Source organism: Gallus gallus, chromosome 4, assembly GCF_016699485.2.
Source record: "Gallus gallus isolate bGalGal1 chromosome 4, bGalGal1.mat.broiler.GRCg7b, whole genome shotgun sequence".
Lineage (NCBI taxonomy): Eukaryota > Metazoa > Chordata > Aves > Galliformes > Phasianidae > Gallus > Gallus gallus.
Genome location: NC_052535.1, coordinates 75,125,114 through 75,146,643, shown reverse-complemented (window position 1 = coordinate 75,146,643; position 21,530 = coordinate 75,125,114). Strand labels below are relative to the sequence as shown.

Below are 21,530 nucleotides of genomic sequence, written 5' to 3'. Positions count from 1 at the left end.
TTACCTAGGGATAGATGTTAAGCAGGTCCATATGGAAATATTTTCTACCCATCAGAACTATGTAGGCTCTGTATGCAAGGTTTGTCAAAATTGCTCTGGTTGTTCTCAGACACATTCATACATATATAGATAGATAGATGCAAAGATCTAATGGACTAAAAAGCTTTAAATGAAAAACAAAGCAAAACAGAACAGAACAACATACAAGTGTTCACAGCTCTTCTCATTTCTTAAATTCTCCAAGTGAAATGTCACTTTTTCCTTGAAATATAGGTTTAGTAAATAAAAGAACAGATGATCTGATCTAGCAACAAGAAAAACGTCCATTTTGTGCTGCATTTGAAAAAAAATGGCTTCTAACCTTGCAGAAGTTTAAACTTTTGATGAAGAATTTGTAGGAACATGAAATCTAGAACTTTCTGTTAGCTTTGTATGTATCATGCTATCCCAGTAAAACTGTTTTGTTTTATTTGCTACAACCAAGGAACACAATTTACTCTTCCTTAATCTGAATTTTAATGGAAAAGGCTTGCAGTGTAGGACAAGACTTCACTGCCACATTCTAACAAATATGCACATTTTACTAATTTAAAAGCTTTATTTTAATTTCCAAATCTGTTTTACAATGGCAGAATATTGTGTTAGAGTGTTGTCCTTGGGAATGTTAAATTCAGGAAGGCATCAGGAAAACGTCTGAAGATAATACTTCTCTGTGAAAAAGTTCCCAACTCCTGGGCACAGTTCCAGTCAAAGAAAGGACATCCTACGTTACACACTAACCTGCTCCTACTGGTTTTAAGGACATTTCCTAAACCATAAAAGATATATCCCAGCAGAGAATACATAGCTAACTATCTAAGGTTAAAAGTAATAATTTTTTATATGATGAGATTAGTTAAACAGATTTTTCTGCAAGGGAACGAACTGTTAAAGCATGAATTTTTTTATGACTGACAATCAGCAGAATGAGTGTTTCATATGAAATCTGTTTTCCTTTTGGGACACAATTTGTTCCTGATCTTTCTCTCTAGCAGATCACTTTCCAAGGAGGGTAAAAATAAGTAGTCTCCTTTAAAAACAAAACAGTGACTGAATAAGTATGCTGCTGTGAAGCAGCAATTATTTCTGATGGGTGAAAAGGCCGTTAGACATGAATTGATTTTTAGAGATACCGTGAAATTCTAGTGTGGTTGACAGGAGCTATATGTGCTCAGCACCTCTAAAAATCAAGGTCGGTCTTGCAAGGTGCTGAATGAACTCAGCCCACCAAAAGTTTAGAAATGAGACAAGAAATCTGTAGGGCAAACACAAATTCTGAAATACAACTCTGAGCTGTCATGTTGTCTGGCTTAGAAGACGTTGAATTTGGCACTACGAGACCCTTAAGTTTGTCACTTAACTTCCACTTTTGCTCTTTCCATTTCTTTTTCTAAACTGTAATAAAATTGTCTTCTTCTACTGTAGAATAGTGCCTACTCTATTGGGCTCTAGTATCAGTTGGAACAACTGATTATTACCATGAAATGACTGTTCATAAATATAAGAATTATGAAATAAAACTGTTCAGAGAAGGAGTTATGACTTGGCAAAAGTTATGCAGTGTTTCATTTTAAATCCGTGAATAAGAACATGGGATTGTTGGGATTTTAGTTAGCCCTGCACATTCTTCTAAGTTAAAAAATGTGAAAATTTATTCCAGTCAAAACACTGTAATCTAACCAATAACCAAAAAGCAACGACAAAACTGGAAAACAACAATTTGAATGAGAGCAGATAAGTACTAATACAGATGACACAAGGTAATGCACAGAAGACTGCATAAATGTTTTTGCCTGATGCTTTGATTTTCTTGTGTCTGCACAGAATCAGACTAGATCTGCCCTCTCAGTAAACATTAATATCCAAATACATCTGATTTTGAGGAAAAGTCAGACTAGGGTGTGATTCCCGAGCTTTGTGCTGTGAGCCTCTCATCCTATAATTGCCTTCTCTTTCATCCTTCCCATATAACATCAGCTGATTCTATAATAGTAGATTCTGTTCTGACTGCAGCCAGAGATTCTTTAGTGAAATTATTCATTTGTTCTTCAGTTCTTGACTGTTAGAGCAAATTATCAGCATTTACTTTTCCAAAAAATTATGGTGGGACTAAGTTAATATTTGTAGACAAATTTGGTATTCTGAGAAAGCATGTGGTTTAAATAGTGATGGTCTTACATATCTGCTTTTTTCAGAGATTTTTGTCCAGTTGTTCAGTGACTTTTTAGTGATCTGGGACTTTCAGTGTACCTGGAAAACAGCAGTGTTTAGGATTCTCAGTACAATAGAGTGGATTTTGTTTGGTGTAGTCTGTTCAGTATTAGTCCTTTTTCCATCAGGTGGGTAAAGTGATTTCTGGTAAGGCAATTAATAAAACAGCAACCAGAACGGTATGGCAAAATGATGAGATATTTTTAGATTTATGTTTCCTGGATTAGAAGGAAAAAGTTGGTGCTGTACTTATGTCTTGCCTCTTACTGCATTCTTCTGTAGTCTAGACTAGAATGTCTTTTGCCAGGTACCAATATTTGGAAATTGTTTTAAAATGAAACTATTCTATCAAATTCTTTGCACCACAACCCCTAGACAGGAAATACCAACATGGAAAACCGTGATCTGAAAACTTTTAAAGGGTTGACTAAATTCATACTTTGAGTATTTGAAAAGGACCCTTGAGAGCTGAAATGTATGCACTGAGCATGTAAGAGCTATAGCTCACAAAATGAAATTATAGCTCACAAAATGAAATTTGACTCCAGACAGGTTTCATTAATTGGAAGAAGTTATGATGATAACTATTGCTTTACTTTTCTTTCTTCCTAGCCACAAAGTTTGCTAAAACTAGTGTGTTCTATCTTAACTTTCAGAGTAAAGAGACTTCAAATTATTTAAGTTTTCTTTGTGCATAATCACAATGAAACTGTACTAAATAATTTATATGAGTGCTTGAATTGTTCTCATTACTTTTACACATAATAGCATAATAGGTCATATGAAGCAGGTAAGGCCTGAGATTAGTATAGCAACTTGTATGCTTTCAATCTAGTGCGCAGCTAGGCAAGGTGAGGCTTTTTCAATGAAATAAAGCCTCTGCTCATGGAGGGAAAGATCACAGCAGCAATTTTATTGTTGTGTATGGTACTCATGATACATCCAGCAATTACCTTCATAGATAGTTGTATTTTCAAGTAGGTAGACCTTATACTTTAAAGATTTGAAACAAAAATACCATAGAGCAATTCACATTTTTATTTATTGACTTAGTTCATTATTCTGTATATTATTTGTATTTTGCATTAGTGCCTATTGGTTAGAGTTTGACTTCTTTGAAAAGCAGAAGAGAACTTCGGATTTTTTTAGAAAACTACTTATTGTGAGCCATTTTATTCCTGTGATCCAACTTACCTAGTGTTCTCTTTCTTTACATTTTCTTGTACTTTGGAAGTATCAAATTCTGAGAAACTTGTGACTTTTCTAGCCAGTACCTCAAGGAATTATATCCATGTTTGAGAGGTGTGACTCCTAGGACCTCTGAATATGAGCACTGTTTGAGAACAAACAAGCATTAGGGGCATAAAGGAGAGAAACCAATTCAGAGACACTATTCTACCTCTCAGAAGATAAATACTTCTGTATTAATATTTCAGCTACTTCCTTTAACTTTTTTTTTTTTTTTCATCTTACTTGTATACTTATATTATCAATCTTTCTTTTCAGAGATCAACCCCAGACAATTAACTGACTTTATACAGGTATGACAAACATGTTTCTGTTTTCTATGGCAAAGAAGCATAACAGAATTTGATACATCTTTTGGTAGTTAATAAGTTAATGTTGCCTCCAGGACTGCAGAAGTGCTTTGCTCCAGAGCTGCAAATACCCCAGCCCTTGTTCTGCCATGTAATTGTTGAGTAGGAGATGCCATATAGCTCTCTCTCCTTACCACTGGGGACCTAGGTGGGGGGAAACATTTAGAAGCTGCCTTCACTAGTTTGATGAAGCCAGGGAGCTCATCCACATCTGGAAATTTCTGCTAGTCTGTCCTGAATAGCTTCTAATTATCTTTGAATCACCTGAAAGACTTAAATTTGAGTCTGTTTGATCCCTAACCTCTACTGTGTTTTTCTTCTTGATTAAGAACTAGCAAAACAGTAGAGGTACAAAAGGTAAAAAGAATCTCAGATTAAATGAAACATATTAAGGAGCATATTTGCAGAAATCTCATCCTGGTACATTATTTTCTCTATGAATGAAGCTGATTTAACTTCAGGTATTTCAAGAATAGTTTTAGTTCTGGTTACTGCAATTAGGAGTCTTGTTGAACTGACTTGTATGGCTGCATTTAGCTTCTGTCTGTAGTAAGTCAAAGAAAGAATAGAATTAAGGCTGTGCCTGTTATATAACAACAGATTTAACAGTAGTAAAAATATATGTATTTAAACAAAAAGTACCTGATAAATTTTGTGCCTTATAATACAGTTACATTTTATGTAATCTGATTTTGCAAAACCTGTGCTTCTGTGTAAGCAATAATTTCCTTAGCATTGATTGATATGTAGGACATAATATCAGATATGACCAAAACCAGAACCTAAATCTCAAAGATTTTCAGCTCAAATTCATCAGAGTAAGAGGCAGGATACTCTTCCCAGTGATCAGAGCGCAAAGGACTTTTCTTTGTTATATGTTGTTTAAGATCTCCGAAGAAGTTTAGGGGGGAAGCCATTCTCAACGGAAGTAAAATAAATAATTAAATGAATTATCATTATGACCTTTATCTATTTAGAAATAGGATACTTATCCTATGTAGACAAAAAAGCTTAATTTTTCACAGAGAATCAGAGTAGAAATGAACTTAAATATCTGTGTTATTACAGTATTTTTACCAGTCATTCTTCCTTCCATAATCTCTCCAGGAAGTAACTCACTGAATACAAAGTTGTGGAACTAAAAAGTCAAACTCACTGGATTTGTTTTAAGTAGGAAAATGTTTTAATTGTGTATTAATCTTGCTTATTTAGTTGTGTAATGAGTATATAAGAGACCTTTAGAAAATGAGGATAATGCCCACAGGATGCTTTCTGCACAAGGATACTCCCTGACTGAATGGGAGTATCAGCTTAATGAATGTTTCTAATTAGAAAATGTCTCCTCCCTGAAGTGAATGGGGAAAATGGGAATATTTATTAGATGGAAAAGTGTGGAATACATTACGTTCCAGATATTGCCTACTGTGCATGACCCATAAGAATACCCAGGAGCTAAAATATTAGTACAAGCAACAGTAAGCCCTGACCTGAATGTGAGTAAGGTAAGGATGCATAAAAATACAGTGGTTTCTGTTTTCCAGCCCTAGGTCAAACATAGGAATAATTGGAAGTTAAGCTTCTTATATTTCAGCTTGGGTTTTCTAAAGTTTGGTCTTTACAAAAATCGAAGTGCAGGTATTCTATAAGAGCTTTTGTTCTGTATATCTGCCTTCCTGCATTTATCAAGCCTCTATTATAGAACTGTAGAGAAAGGGGAACATGAGAAGAGAGCTGTTTCTTTGCAGGTCAAACAGGCAGGAAGAGTGAATAAGACATAATTCTTAAACCTTGGTTCCTTTTAAGCTGGGTTGAAAATATGGAAATATACTAGAACATATTACAGAATGTTTAAGTGTGGTAAAAACTTCAATATGAAGAAAAGGCACAGTTCTGTACCTCTGGTGCAGGGAAATAAGGCAAAGATATCTACCTGAGCCTGGTTGAATAATTCAGAAAGGTGGTTAGGGCTTCCTGTTTTCCAAAGAAGCAACGCACAAGTGATATAGCTATTACTATCTGTGGCTACTCTGTATTGGTGACCAGGCTATCTGTAATGTCTAGATGAGAAGTTTGTGATCAGCTTAGGAGGTGGGTGGAAAAAGGCTCCATTTCACAAGTTTCTGGTCAGCAAGTCTTCAAGTGCATTGCCACTGCATCCCATTTTCCATCAAGTAACAAGCTGGTTTCAAACCAATAAGAGGTAGGAAAAATAAAAATAAAACAAAACTCATCTTCCATATGGCTGTACTGATCTGTAAGTTTCTGATGCTAGATTTAATTTACATTTTTCCAAGTCACACACAAAAACCCATGTCAGGCAGAAAACAAAATACAAATTTAGCTAAAGTGATGGCCAGCAGAAAAAAAAATAATAAAAAAATCGTTTTTATTTTGTCTGAGAAAATAAGAGTATTTTCACTGGCCTTCTAGTTAGTGTAGTGACTGTTACTATAATAAACATTAGTTAGGATAGATTTATGAGTAATCTTTTTAAATTCAGTTTTGGTCTTTCTTCTCAACTTTGATACAGACAAACAACCTCTCCTGGCTACTGTTGAAAATTCACTCATATCAGAGGAAAGAATATTTACAATTTCAATTGACAGAATAAAGTTATTGTACAGTCAATGCTCTCTCTGGCTGCAAATATCCAAATTTTATCCACTGAGTAATCCACCCTTTAAATCCGTATTTCTCCAATCTCAAGATAAGGATGTAGTGTGGGACCATGTCAAAGACCTTGCAGAAATCCAGGTAGATAGATGACATCAGTTGCCCTTCCTTGATTCACTGATGCTGGCACTCCATCATGAAAGGCTACAAAATTGGTCAGGCATGATCTGCCTTTGGTGAAGCCATGCTGGCTGTCTTGGATCATCTCCTTGTATTGCATGTGCCGTTACATAGCTTCCATGATCTTCCTGGGCACAAAGGTGAGGCTCAGTAGCTTGTAGTTCCCCTGGTCTTCCTTTCTCATTTTCTTAAAAATGGGAGTGATATTTCCCTTTTTTTTTTGATCCTGAAAACCATGACTTTTCGAATATGATGGAGAGTGACTTGGCAACCACACCAGCCAATTCCTTCAGAACCCAGGGATACATGTAATCTAGCCCTACAGGCTTATACACCTTCAACCTCATGAGATGGTCTTGGACTTTCTCTGCTATTAGTGTGGATTTTGCTCCCCCAGCAAGTGAATGAGGCAAACTAAGATGTCATGAATACTTTTTCCACCAAGGCACAAAGCATGTTGCCCAAAAGGACAGCAGAGACAGTATCACTGAGAAAGAAGAATCTCAAATGCTGTCTTTTGTACACAGATATGAGTAGAAATTGTGATGGAATGTGGAATTCAGAATGACTGAATGTTTCAGAAAGACATGGTGAAACTTATTTTCATATCAGTGACAAAAAAAAAGTTTAGAAACACATTAAATCAATGAGTTACAACTGATTTTCTGTCCCTCTTCTGATATCCAAATTTATCCCCCATTCTATTTTTCTTTCTTTCTTGCTTGCTTGCTTTTTTTCTTTCTTTCCTTCCTTCTTTCTTTCTGTTTCTATCTTTTCTTACCTTTTTTTTTTTTTTTTTTGTAGACTATCCAATATCTGTTGTACTGAAAGACTATACTTCAGTGATGCATAGCTCTGAGAAGGAATATATGACCAGCAGAACCACCTGGTGATATCTAACTTAGATAGAGTTACATAAGCATTGCTTTGAAATACATGAGGTACAATGGCCTAAATTTCTTACAAAGCAATTACTTTTATACTACTGAAGTGTAATTGGTTTCACAGAATGTACACTATTACTGGAAACTAATTGATTTTACTGTGTTTCAAGGAGTTTGTTGGAAAGTAAACTGGGTCCAGACTAGGCTGTCCATGTGAATCAAAGTAGTGGTATGGAATTAGTAGAGCTACATAATTTGATACTGTTAAGAAGCAGATTCTATAATTCCATTTTTTTAAAAAGAGGTACTGGGCTAACTGATTAGAACAATTTTATGGCAATGAAGATATAATTTCTGTTCACTAAAGGGTGCTCTGATTTCTCAGGGCCATCCCTGAAATTGTTGCAGATTGTAGGTACTTTTCAGAGAAGGTATAACTGCCTTCCCTGCACCTTTATCTTGGCTAGAAACAGAGGTAGAGTAGTTGAAAACTATTCAAAGTAAAATATTGTTTGTTGTCAAAAGCAAATTATCTTATATTAAGCAACTGTTGACCAGAATTCTTTTATGTGAGAAGGCCAAAACATCTCAGATTTCTTTGTTCATTGTGAGTATACTTTGTTATAATTGTGCTTTGATTTATTTTGTCAAACATTCTTTTCAAATTAATTGTTTTGATTTTTAGGCCAAAATATACTAGTGTGTTTAATTGTACATATTTTCATACTATTTCCAAAATGACCAAATAAATATTTTAACCCTATCCTGCAATTAAGTGAACTCAGTCTCTTCCCTTCCATTTCTGGGACAAAACCTTTATTTAGTAAGTACTTGTAAGGACAAGTTTTACTTCATGTGACATTCAAAAATAAATTAACACTGAAAGTAGTTCCACTACAAGAAAACAGGCTTAAGCTGGTTTTAATTACTGGCATCACATCAGAATACTAGTTTCCTTTCCAGGATGGTAGCTTTTACAAAACATTAATTAAATCATTAATGCTTCCACTTTGATTCAAATATAGGGTATGTAACCAAGTGAAAATTTAACAAAGTAGTGCCTGGTGATCTTTTTTTGCAAAACCATGATAATTAATGTGGAGAAAGTCTGATAGCATATCTAATAAAAAGAGAAAAGAAAGAATGAGAAAATTTATATTAATGGTTGACTTGATGTCATTTCTGGGAATAGAATGAAATAATTGCAGCCACTCTGCATTCAGCAACTTTCAGTGATTTACCTTGACTACAAGATTTGTATCACCATCTGTTACTCTTAGAATCAAGCTAAAATAAATGATATATTTGTGTAAATTTTGCACTATTATAAATCATTTCCTCAAATTTCTGATGGTCAGAAGTAAAAAAAATATGATAATAATGGTATATATAATGATACATATATGTGGATGTGTATGTATTCATATCCATATATACGTGTGCATATGCATGCAAGTATGTGTGTATACATACATGCTCCAAAAGCTGCTATTAGTTCAATAACAAGTGTCTGTTTTTTCAGAGTTTTTAAGGTATATAAACTCTTTCACTAAGCTTCAATTTACATATCTGGTATCATGTTTCTCATGAAATGAATGAATTCCTTGATTTTAACCTCTGTTATTTATGAAAGCAGTTTTAAAAAATCTACATTATTTTTTACATTAACTGACTAAAAAGGAAGAAACAAAACTACTATTGCTATATTCACTTGAAAGTTATGGGGGATTCGTAACAGAGTCGGTTCTGAATTAAGTCAATAACTACTCATATTCACCTTAAAATTTGTAAATTGTTGTCATACTGAATTGCAGCCCATCTTGTCTTCTTTTTGCTCTAGTACAAATAGCTTGAGAAGGCATTCCATTTAGTTAAGAAATTTCACAAAACTAAATTTTTATGATATCTTGAAGTTAAAAGAAAAGATATTTTGGAATAATATAATTTAATTGAAGTCAATAGAGCAGGTAAAATGACAGAAGCTCATAAAGGTGAAGTGTCAAAACATATTTTCATCTTTTGATGTTGTGTGACTAAAGCTACCTTAAAAACAACGGAGAAGCATTATGAACTTCCAGTAACGCCAAAATTGTCTTGCCACCATCTTCCAGTATTTTACTAGATGAATAACGAATAGAGGATGTATTATGATCAATGGATAAAATGTTCCATTTTGAACATTAAAAGTAAATCTTTTCCCTGCTGTTCATGAAAAAATCTGTCAGTGCTAAATACAGAAACCAATTACTTAGTACCTCAAGCACAAAGGCTACTGGCAGAAGCATTTTTAAACAGCAGCTGTGAAGAACTCTCTGCAAAAACGCAGTATTTAACACCGAGATTAAGAATGGCACATGAGAGAACCAGCCATTGTTTCTCTATTTAGCAAACATGAACAGAACAAGTAGATATTTTAAGACTGGAAAAGGAATTAGCCTTTATGAATTTTGACATCGTATCCTGAGAGCATTTAATAGTTTTCCTGTTACTTCTAAAGATCTGAATCTTCTGCCCATGTGACTGAATAGGTAAAACATAGGAACACTGGAAGTTTCATACTAACATGTGGAAGAACAACTTCACAGTAAGAGTGAGAGAGCACTGGAACAGATTGTCCAGGGAGGTTGTGGAATCTCCTTCTATGGAGTTATTCAAGACTTATTAGGTTGCCTACCTGTGTGACCTATTGTAGGATACCTGCTTTAGCAGGGAGATTGTATTCTATGATTTCTTGAAATCTCTTCTAACACCTGCAGTTCTGTGATTCTCTGAAAACATTTTTCAATTCTTTCTAACACATTCTACCAGTCAGAACTTGGTGTACACATCCTCAGGTTAGTAATGATTCTGTAATAAAATCAAAGGAGCTTAAACTGCTTTTAAATGTCCTCACTGAATTTGAACATGACGCTTTAAGAAAATAAAGAGGAAAACAGACTATAGTAATGGAAGTTCTTTTGTATCTTCTATAAATATTGGTTTTAAAGCAAATCTAAATAGACATGAGAAGGGTAACATGTCTTCTTCTTTCCCTGAGGATCATCAGAGCCCCAGTCCACCTAGAGAATGAAAATCTCTTCTGCAACATGCTTGCCTCTTTTTCTGAGTAGATCAGTTAGGTATGGAGCTGAGCTCAGTAACTTTCCATGGATCGTTAAGAATGGATACAGCCCGTAATGATTAGGTAAACTATTTCTTCTCTAAGCTTAATGGTCTGTAAGGTAAAAAGTGTGGAGTTCAGGCTAGAAGATAGAAAACTCTATAGAATGATTGTACTTCACAGTGAAAAAGACTTGACTTTCTCGAGTTTACATTGCTGAGGGTTTTTAGGTATGTGACTATGAAAAATATTGTCTAACGAAAGTCAAGAGATGTTTTGTGTTTAGAATATTAGAAGTATAAAAAATATTTCTCTACATTAGCAAGGTCTTGATACTAAAATTGGTGACAGAGATCAGCACTTGGGGAAGATTAGCAAATTCTAATTCCCTTGGAGATTCCTTCATTTGGAGAAAACTGTACCTTAATCTTCATACTAAAGTAATCATCACATTAAAAAAAAATGCTGCTGAAGAGATGTGATGTTTTTCAGACAGAACTATTTATAGTATTTCAATTATTCCTTGGGTTGGAATAATGATAGGAATAATCTAAGTTCCTACTTATTTGTAGAGAATGATTTCTGATATATTAATAACTACTAAGCCAGTGAATTCTGAGGAAAATTCTATAATTCTTTGTAAATAAACCTCCCTCCCATTGGATATGGACTAGGCAATCCAAGTCCAAGTCAGCTGAAATTAAATGGAAAGATGAAAAATAGACCTTCAGTACCACTTTCTAATTTATTAGGACAAAAATAACAGTTCCTTCACTTGAGAAACTGGGACAAAGTATGAGAGAAAAACTTACAATTTTCATAATGGAAAACTATCTCAAATGTGCCCAAAGAATAGAAAAAAAAGAAGACCACGAGATCTAGATCTACATGAATGGGTAAAACTCTCAGAAAGAGTACTGGCACTATGAAGAACAGAAAAATGAAATAATTGACAAAGAAAGATATAATTTAAAGGATTGTAGATGAAATTTAAAAAGTGCAAGAATTGAAGCTGATTTAGGTCTTGCAAAAGTATTCAAACTATTTTTAAGATATACACACATAAGAGAAAAAAAGGAAAGAAGAATTGTAATAGAAAACACAGATTGTGCCACATGTTCTTGGATAAGATAGTGATGTTCTAGACAGAGGAAGTATAGTATGACTAAACCATATGGTTTATCATGAAGCATTTGCTATGGTGCTACATAGGAACTCTGTAATTAACTTAGTAGTGTAGACTTACTTAAAATAAATAAAAATAGTTTTGGACACCTTATTTTCATTTATTACCTTAACAGAAAAAGCAGCAGAGTTCTACTAAAATATGAGGTAACAATGTTTTGGAAATCAATATAGAAAATAATTTGAGATTAATTGGATATTTTTGAAGATTCGAACAATAGGAATAAATAAAGTACAATATTAAATACATATGAATAATTAATTTAGACTTTGACTTGGCTTCTGGTGTTCAACTCCTTTTTGAAGGGAATCTGAATCTGGAATGTGATACAGAAGTACTTCTTTATACATAATGATATTAGAAAGAATGATGATAAAAGGAAGGCAAATGTAGTTTGTTACACCTTGGAAGGTAATCCCCACAGGTCACTTGGGGTCACATGTGCTATTATACCCACTTTATACGCAGAGGAAGATCAACTTTTACTTCTTTTTCTTAGAAGTTTTATGAAGCTGAACACAGAAATAATACAAGAGTAGATTTAATTTACCATTTTTTAATTCTGTAACGTGATCTTTGGGTTTGCTGCAAAAACTGGGAGGATAATAGATGAGGCAGGAGAGGAAAAAAAGAAATTGGTATTTTTATTCAAAAAAGATATGTACTTGTGAATTAAAATCCATAGGCCTCTGTGAAAAGTTTAAACAATGATGTACAATAAATGTTCATTTACTGCTTCAAAGGAGAAGCCATAGAATGTCAATAAAGCTCCAGATTAAGGAAAAAGTCCTAAAGTTCTTATACCACTCTGTAAATTTCTTTCAGATCACTTGGGACTTGCAGCATCCATCCAGCCTATGCAGGATAATTTAAACCTGAAATCTTATACTCAATTTCTTCCATCATTTTTTATTTGTATTTGTTATAAATATACTGCTATACTTTAAATGTATATACTACCTTGGCTATCATATACAACTACTGTGAATGATAAAGCATAGAATAACTTATTCAAAGACCAGACACCAGCTGAAATATGTTATATTTATTCATGGTTTGGGTGCCAGACTCTCTGTCGTGCCATCTGAACCTTGACCTAGAATGACCAAACACTACTCATGCAAGAAAGTCTTTTATCATCCCAGCTTCTTCAATCCTTTGAAAAAATGTTGTCAATTATGTCATTTAAATATGCTGGGCATGGTGAATAATTGCCTGCTAAGACTAGTCTTTAAGGTGAGAAATAGTCGTCTGTGAACTCAGGAGACAGAAAATGAGACTATCCGTCCCAATCTCATTTAATTTATTATGTTCTTTATTTCTCCCCCTCCTGCTTCAAGAAGGGCTTTCAGCTACATTATCAGGACATGCACACTTCTTGTAGTGAAAGGTCACTGATTAATTCACTCTGCAACATAGTGCTTTGTGAACTTTTCAGATGTAAATTCTGTTGTTACGCTTATTGGAGAACATGTTACTGGAAAACATAAGCCTGTTCCAACCTAAACCATCAATGCAAGAGGACAAAAAAGAATGATTCTTTCAAGAAGCATCACTAATTAAGGAAGTGAAATTAATCAGCAAGTGCCTGATCTGCAAGGTTTCTTTGCTCACAATATGCTGAAGAGCTTCTTCTACTCAGTGATTCTTATTGAATGATGTTTTTCTAAATAGAAGAATTGCAACTCGTGCTTGCAATCAGGATTATTTTGATTTAAGGGAAAAAAGAAAACAAAGCAAAAAAGAAGATAAAAGTCCGCTGATGAAAGTGCAATGGTACTTTACTTTATATTGGATGGCTTTAATTATATCACCTCCATTTTGTGTTTTATTCCTTTTTTTGTTTGTTTGTTTCACTTTGGGGATGACTAAAACCGTAATGGTTTGCGTTTATAACTGCAAGATTTTGAAAGCATAAATATGTTATGGCATTTGTTGAACTCCCTGTTCTGTTCTGGATAGATGCATGATGGGACATTTTTTTGTGGGTCATATCCCATTAGATCCAAGAGTTTTTATGCTTTCAGAGTCTGATGTAGCTTCTGTTTTCTGACTTCTTATCATATTTCTGGGTGGAGACTCCTGGTGTAAAGCCAGAACAAAGACATTTTAGTTTCGAGCAAATGCCTCAAAAGATAAGCACTAAATTAAACATGAATCATATTGCAAGAAAATCACCCAAAGTACTCATTTTCCTCAGCACACGAAGTAGCTAGAACGTAGATAAATGTATAAAATATATCTATGTGCTTTTCTTTCCCAGTTTCCTAGCATCTCAGCGTAATACATCATTTCAGTCAGTGTCACTTCTGAATTCCATGTCCACTTTCCTGATTCACTATGATCACCTTTGATCCTCTCTCTCACCTAACCAAATGTCCTTTTTTTTTTTTTTTTTTTTTTTTTTTTTTTGTGTGTGTGTGTGTGTGTGTGTGTGTGATTATTGACATCTTGTTTCTTTGGTATGATTTCTTCAAGTCAAGTCTCCTCTAAAAAAAAGCATACCTAGGATATAGTTAGGGCTATGGGGTTTTTAACCATGTTTATATAACTGAAAAGATATGAAAATTAAAATCACGTACAACATCAGCTACTTTCATGTGATATTCCAAACAAACCAGCACATCTTAACCATTTTAATCAAACCATTGCCATGGGACATTGAGCTACAGTGAACTTTTGACTTCTGAGAACCAAAAAAAGACTGGGAGAAAAAACGTGGTGATTATTTTTAGAATAAAATAACACTCAGTATGTTTAATTATTATATCTACAATCTCAGAAATTAGAAGCACTTTTATTTTATTTTATTTTATTTTGTAAATATGTAACTAAGTAATCTGCATCTTTGTAGGCAGAAATCCTCCACTTAAGTTTTCATGCTGCTGACCAACTTCCTCCACTCCATACTTTAGGAATTACTCTCTTATGTTCCACTGACTTCAAACTATGTCTTTAAAAACCACAACGTAATATCTAGCACCTGCAAAATATTGTGAAGTATTAGGAACAGTTGTAATGAAAACTGGCTGCAAGCGTCATAACAACAGGTGACATTATTCATAACCTACAGTTGTAACAAGGTTATGATGTAAACTTGGTGATCATAGATGAAATAAGCCAGGTACAAATGTGAAAATATCCTGAATTTTAGAAATAATACAACCAAATATAATAAATCTTGCCTGCAAATGTAATAAGGCTTTTAAGTGAAATGTAATAAAATCTATCAACAGCTGCAGTGTATATGGAACATATTATATAGCTTTACTATGAATTATACCTCCTGCTGTTTATGGACTCTACAATGTCATGCTTTGTCTTCCTCCAGAAAATCAAGTACTATGAGACTAAGTGTTTTCCAATTTATATCAAATCTGACAGTGTGCTAATACAAAAATGTTGAGGGTGAAAATGAAATTTTGAATCCAGATGTGTTCCCTCGTCATCCCGCTAGCAAAGGGGAAAGGATGTGGTCTACCACATGTGGCTCAAACACTTCCTCAGCTAGACAAGGTAGGAACCAAAATGGATGATCTAGGGGTAACTAATCTGTTCCTCTACAGCTAGCAGTATAAATCCTTACACAAAGAAAGGAGTTACGATGAGTGACACAGCAGGGAGAAAGTTCAATATACCTGGTCTTTATGTGTCTCACTTTTTTGGTTTCTGGAATTTCATTAGAGAATAATATATATCATTTCCTAACAAGTGCCAGTTGTGGCTTCTTTACTGTAGTGCTATCCCAATAAATGAACAGAAAGGACTGATAGGATATGGCTGACTCTGCCATCTGTTTATGATAAACATGTGCATCTCTACAGTTCCTGAAACAAGCACCCAGTGCTGTAACTTAGGAGAAGCCTAAAGGTTCTACATTAAAATGTCAAAAGGATAATTTTGATAGTTTTTCTGTGTCTGATGTCATCTGATTTTCAGTGCTGCTAAGTTCTTTGCTACGTGGCATCCTCTGGTTGTCATCAAATTTTATACTGGCCTGTTTCAAACTCCTACATTTCCATTGAGAATATAATGAGCTCAAATAAAAAACTATATATTTTCACAAGCTATTTATATTGTGCCATATGAGGCCATGGCAGTCTCTCAGATTTGCCTTTTGTCACTTTGTGTTATGGAAATGAACATTATATCACAGTAAAACAACATGCTATGTTGTCTCCTGACACTTTCAGCAGCAGACAGCTCACTGATGATGTCACTATAAATAAGCCAAAGTTAAAAGCCTAACAAGTTATTAGAGAGTACTTTTGGTAGAACTTAATATTAAATTGAGGTATTTTACATATCCCAAGAAGGAATTAATATGTACAATGTCTACCTGTTGCAAAAAACATTGCTGCAGCTCTTAAGGTGAAGTTGCTTTGAACTGTAAACTTATACCACAAACTGTTAGACAAAATAACTACATGCTTAAATTCCATTAGGCACCTCTGTACATATACTGAGATGCTTATGTAAGTACTGTGTCTCAAGAGATAGAATTTGAAATTAGGAAAATCAAATTCTGTTTAGTTCCTATAAAGAGAAAGACTATTATATTTGTGTTTTGAAAATGATAGGAAAACTAAGCATACTCTTTTGTGTGGTTTTAAAATTAAAATAGAACTGTTACTTTCAACAAAAGGAGATAAAACATTTCAAGTTTGTTTATGTTCTTTAAGTTGACAGTGCACTTTATAGACTATCGTTACTATAGGGCTTGCTTTCATTTGAAGATCCATCTGGACTTAATAATCATTTTAAGTTTTATTGTATTTTGATTTCCAGTTTGCAGTTGTGGAAGTCAAATGACTGCTTTACTAAATTAAACCCATGTCTATTTATTTCACAAATGATATTCCAAAATAACTCTAAATCATGTGTAAGCAAGTCAGATACAGTGTACTGGTTATTTGGATAGTATTTCAACAAAAAAATCACTTATTTTTTCAGTATAGGTATTAAGTTATAGCATATTTTTAACTCTAAAAGATTTAGATGGCAGGAAGCAGGGCTGAGAAGATACCTATTTTTAAGCGAGCAAACAAACAAGCTTAAAGCAGACACAATTATGTTCGTACAAAGAGTGATGGAAACATGAGCTCACTGAAACCATCTGTCAGAAGTCCAGTTTCATGGGGAAGAAGAATTGTTATGGTTCTAGGATTCTTCTGACTTTATTGCTCAGTATAGATGTGTCCTGTGTGAGTTGTCATGATGACAAAAACATTTAACTCTTTGGCTCATACTTGACTATCAAATGCTTTGGTGCTTTGAAAGAATAGTGATCCAAACTTCACAGTCTTTTCTGATTTGAAAGCTTATTTTGTAGATACATTGATTAATGCTTAGAAAGTAAAGATCATGAAAGAAAATTAATTAAAACCTTTAGATCAGCCACTAATGATTTCCTAAAAGACCTCTATTGATACGTTGAGAAGACTAAAAATGACATCTAAAAAATGTTGCTTTTGGTACCCTGTATTTTAACAGTAAAACTATCTAGATGAATTTTGCAATTACAATCTGCAGTATCCAGAAACAATGACACACTTTAAAGAGCGGTGAGCATAGGCCAGAATAGGGGGCTTCCTCTAGAGATGGGCTGAGACAAAGTATACCCTTCTGGAACAGAACAGGAGCTCCAAAGGCATGGTGATACTGGGAATGTGTTTATTTTCTTCCTGCTTGAAGAAACAGAAAAAGCACAGCTGCATCACGACACGATGCACTCCAGAAGTTCAGGGCCATCCTCCTGAGATGTTGTTCTTTCCTAGCCCTCTCTGGGGAGGTGTAGCCACTCACCACTCATGACTCCAAACTGACATGAAACACAGCGGAGCACTGAGTGAAAAGCACTATGTCAGAATATCAAACTTTGTTGTTTGCCAGAAAATGGAACACCTGCACTGGACAATAGGAAGTAGATTATTAGACTCAAGCAGATTTATCAATTTTAAAGCATGACATTTTCCTTCAGAGCCTATGAATGAATTTCACCTGGCAGTAAATAAAGGTCCATGGCAGGGGGATTACTCCCATCCCTGAAGTGTAAAACTCTTTAGTCAACAGTTTTTAAATGAATGTGTTTGTTTGTTTGTTAAAAATGAGGTCAAAATATGAAAGAATTTGAAAACTCTTAATACTATGAGCTCTTTCTAAAGATTAATGATACTTAATTACATCCAAGAGAGAGGGATTATGAAAATTCCCTTATGCCAGAAATTTGGTATCTACTGTCAATAGTAATTGCTGAGGTATTACAGTTCAACATTTAATTTTAAAACAGCAATCCCCAAGCACAACAAAGGCTACTCTGAAATTGAAACTTTGTTATTGTCCCTGTCAAAACTTAACACCTAAAATGTAATCATTACCTCATGTACAAGGTAAAATTATGGTAATGGCAGTCTAATAATGAAGAACTGTAGTAAGAAAAGAATTTGGTTAACTTATCTAATATTCACTGGAGACAGGATCCCAGTCTATTAGGTTCCGGGTGTTTGTAGAGTGATGGCAATATGAGATTCTTCAGTATAAGGAAGTTTTTCATATATTTCATTTTTGTAGTTATAACAAAGAAGTAGAATCTTTTACTTCTAAATGGAAAGCTAATATTAAGTTGATACTTGTGATGTAGAGCCATTCTGAAATATTTGTTATTTGTGTTATTCAGTGATTTACGTTCGTCAAATTCAGTTGGAACATCATAGGGAATAAATCTTATACTTTGTTCCTTGTGTCATAACAGTGACTTTCTTTGCTTTATGCAGGTAACACTATTTAGATTTTAGACAGATAGAGCTTGTAATGTAGAATGGCAAAGTTATTTCTAAATTTCTTATTATATTGTTGTTAGTTTATGATCATAGTCCACCATTCAGATTGATAGTTCTGATACTCTCACGTGTGGCTGGGACCCGTACGCAATTACACAGATCATTATGGTGGGTGACATCTTCTTTCTCTTGCTCTGGCAATGACACTCATAATTTACCAAAGCACACTTCTCTGTCGTTAATTAATCCTTTTTATATGTACATGTATACATATATTTGTATGGCTATGTAAATGTGCATGTCAATACCCTCACACCACTGTACATATATACACAAACATGTACATGTGGTTGCTATGGCAGGATCCTGCTAATATTTGAGAAACAAAAGAATAATTACCAGCAGAGGGCTCACAAGCTATTTTATTTTTGATGTCAACAGCTGTTTAAACCAATGAAAGCTAAGAATTACATCTTCCCGTGATTCAGTTTTCAGCATTTTTAATGTTTCTGTACTTGCACTAAGGTGTCCAGATATCAAGGTGAGGGTACATAATCCCTTCTTTTTACACCAAAATTGCCTTTCAGTATTATTATCATTCTTCTACTGAGTAAAAGTGTTCACTCATAGCCAGGAAATTTTACTTCTCTGTGCAAAGGCAATTGCAGTCTTTGAGTCTAGATATGCTTGAAGTTAATATACATAGGCTATAGTTTCTTGTTAAGTACCACATGTGCATGCACACAAGCTGGTGAACATGAACTTAAAAAACATTCCTGTAATCTATTCAGAGATGGATATGGACATCGGAACACAAATTGCCTAAATTAAATTACCCTTTTAAAAGAGGTGTTCAGATTAAGCACTGTCTTTTCTTTTATGGATTGTGTATTTATGTCATCAACTGTGTCAGCCACCTCCACATTAAAAAATAGTTTTGATCCCTGTGCACTTCCTTGGTAGAAAGACGGTTGCTCCTCTAAATCCCTCTCAGGGATGCCTGTGTAAAAGGAAGCTGGCATAGCGAAAGTGCAAACAACACAGTGCATTGACTATGTACTGAAAAGTAGTAACAAGGAAGACTGTATGTAAGAGAATGACACTGTTATGAAAATAAAGACTTTAGATGGCAGCTTTGAGAGAGAAAAAAGAAGAAAAAAAGAATCAGATAGACTGACAGAACTGACTGTATATATGCACAAATCAGTGGTAATTGTAAAACCCTTTCTGTAGAGCATAACGTGGGAAAGTTGAAGAGATTCATCTTCACTGGTTGAAATCTAGCTTCACATTATCTCCAGTCCCTTTATTTCCTCCCCATAACCACCAATATCCCTCCCTCAGTTGCTCTTATTCTCCTTTCCTTCTTGGTTTTATTCTTTCCTTGTGATCTCTACCGAAGCTGGCTTTGCTCTTAAACCTCCCTTTGATTTCTCTGCTTCTCTAATTCCTTTCCTTCCCTCTTTGTTTTCATTCCCTTTACTTGATGCCAGAGCCTCTATTTTCAATTCTTCCCACCCCTGTGCTCTATCCCCTCTCAGTGCTCTCCACCTGACTAATCCCCAGTACTGGCTTCTTACCAAAAGCACTACTTCCATTTCTGTTCTCATGCTGTCAAACACATCTGGAAGAAACTCACTTCCTCTGCTTAAAGATAATTCTCTTATCTGAGCGGTCTAAAGATTTTTACTTCTCCTCCTGAATGAAATCTTAGGCTACATATTGCCTATCTCTTCTCTCTACCTAAAAAATTTTCACCCTAAAATCTCAGCACTTCTGTCTCCTTCCATAACACCCTCCCCACAACCTTCCCCACCTCTTCCTTCAGCTTTATTGAATCACAGAATCATAGAATTGCTCAGGTTGGAAAAGACCTTCAAGATCATCAAGTCCAACCACAATCCAACTATACTACCCTAACTCTAACAACCCTCCACTAAATCATGTTCGTGAGCACCACATCCAAATGGTTTTTAAACACATTCAGGGATGGTGACTCAACCACCTCCCTGGGGAGCCTATTCCAGTGCTTCACAACCCTTTCAGTAAAGACATTTTTCCTGATAGCCAACCTAAACTTACCTTGGTGCAACTTGAGGCCATTTCCCCTCATCCTGTCATCTGTCACCAGTGAGAAGAGACCAACCCCGCTCTCCTCTCAGCCTCCTCTACCCCAGACTAAACAGCCCCAGTTCCTTCAGTTGCTCCTTGCAGGGCATATTCTCCAAGCCTTTCACAAGCCTTGTTGCCCTTCTTTGGACCTGCTCCAGCACCTCAATGTCCTTTCTGTATTTAGGTGCCCAAAACCGAACACAGTACTCAAGGCGAGGCCTCACCAGTACTGAGTGCAGGGGCAGGATGACTTCCCTAGTCCTGCTCACCACACCACTCCTGATACAAGCCAGGATGCCATTGGCCTTCTTGGCCACCTGGGCACACTGCTGGCTCATATTCAGCTGACTGTCCATTCTACCTCTCTCCTGCATGTGGCTTCATTTGATTCGTAACTCAGGATGACTCTCAGATTGCAGAGTGACTGTACTCCCTGATGCTTTTGATTCCATTATGACAGTTGCAGAACATCCTCTGAGACGCAGGATGCCACCACATCCTCAGATTCCAATGCAAACTCCAGTGGATCAAACATGAGCTCATCTGAGTAATGTGAAGAGAGAGAATATTTCTTTGATTGTCTCATCTCCTTGTGCAAAACCTCTGCAAAATTTGAGTGTGTTGCCTCCTGCAATACCACCAATTAATTCTGCTGTTAGTGACTGAGTTCAGTGATCAGGTCTTTTGAAAGTCTAAGTAACAAAGAGTTATAAATATTAGCCCAACAGCAACATCAAACTTCATGATCATTTTAATAGGTTTTATTAGCTATGAAGAAAAAACAGTTCCGTATATGTATACAAATATTCGTATTCGATTGTTTTTAAA

At 35.0% G+C, this 21,530-nt stretch overlaps 1 long non-coding RNA gene across 1 annotated transcript in view; it reads left to right on the top strand.

The window, feature by feature from the left end:
• LOC101750905 overlaps positions 1-3,798 on the top strand; it is a 174,082-nt gene extending 170,284 nt beyond the window's left edge. Inside the window, exon 4 of the long non-coding RNA XR_003075057.3 lies at positions 3,757-3,798. This is a non-coding gene — a long non-coding RNA (uncharacterized LOC101750905). The remainder of the gene's footprint in view (positions 1-3,756) is intronic.
• The last annotated feature ends 17,732 nt before the right edge of the window (positions 3,799-21,530 follow it).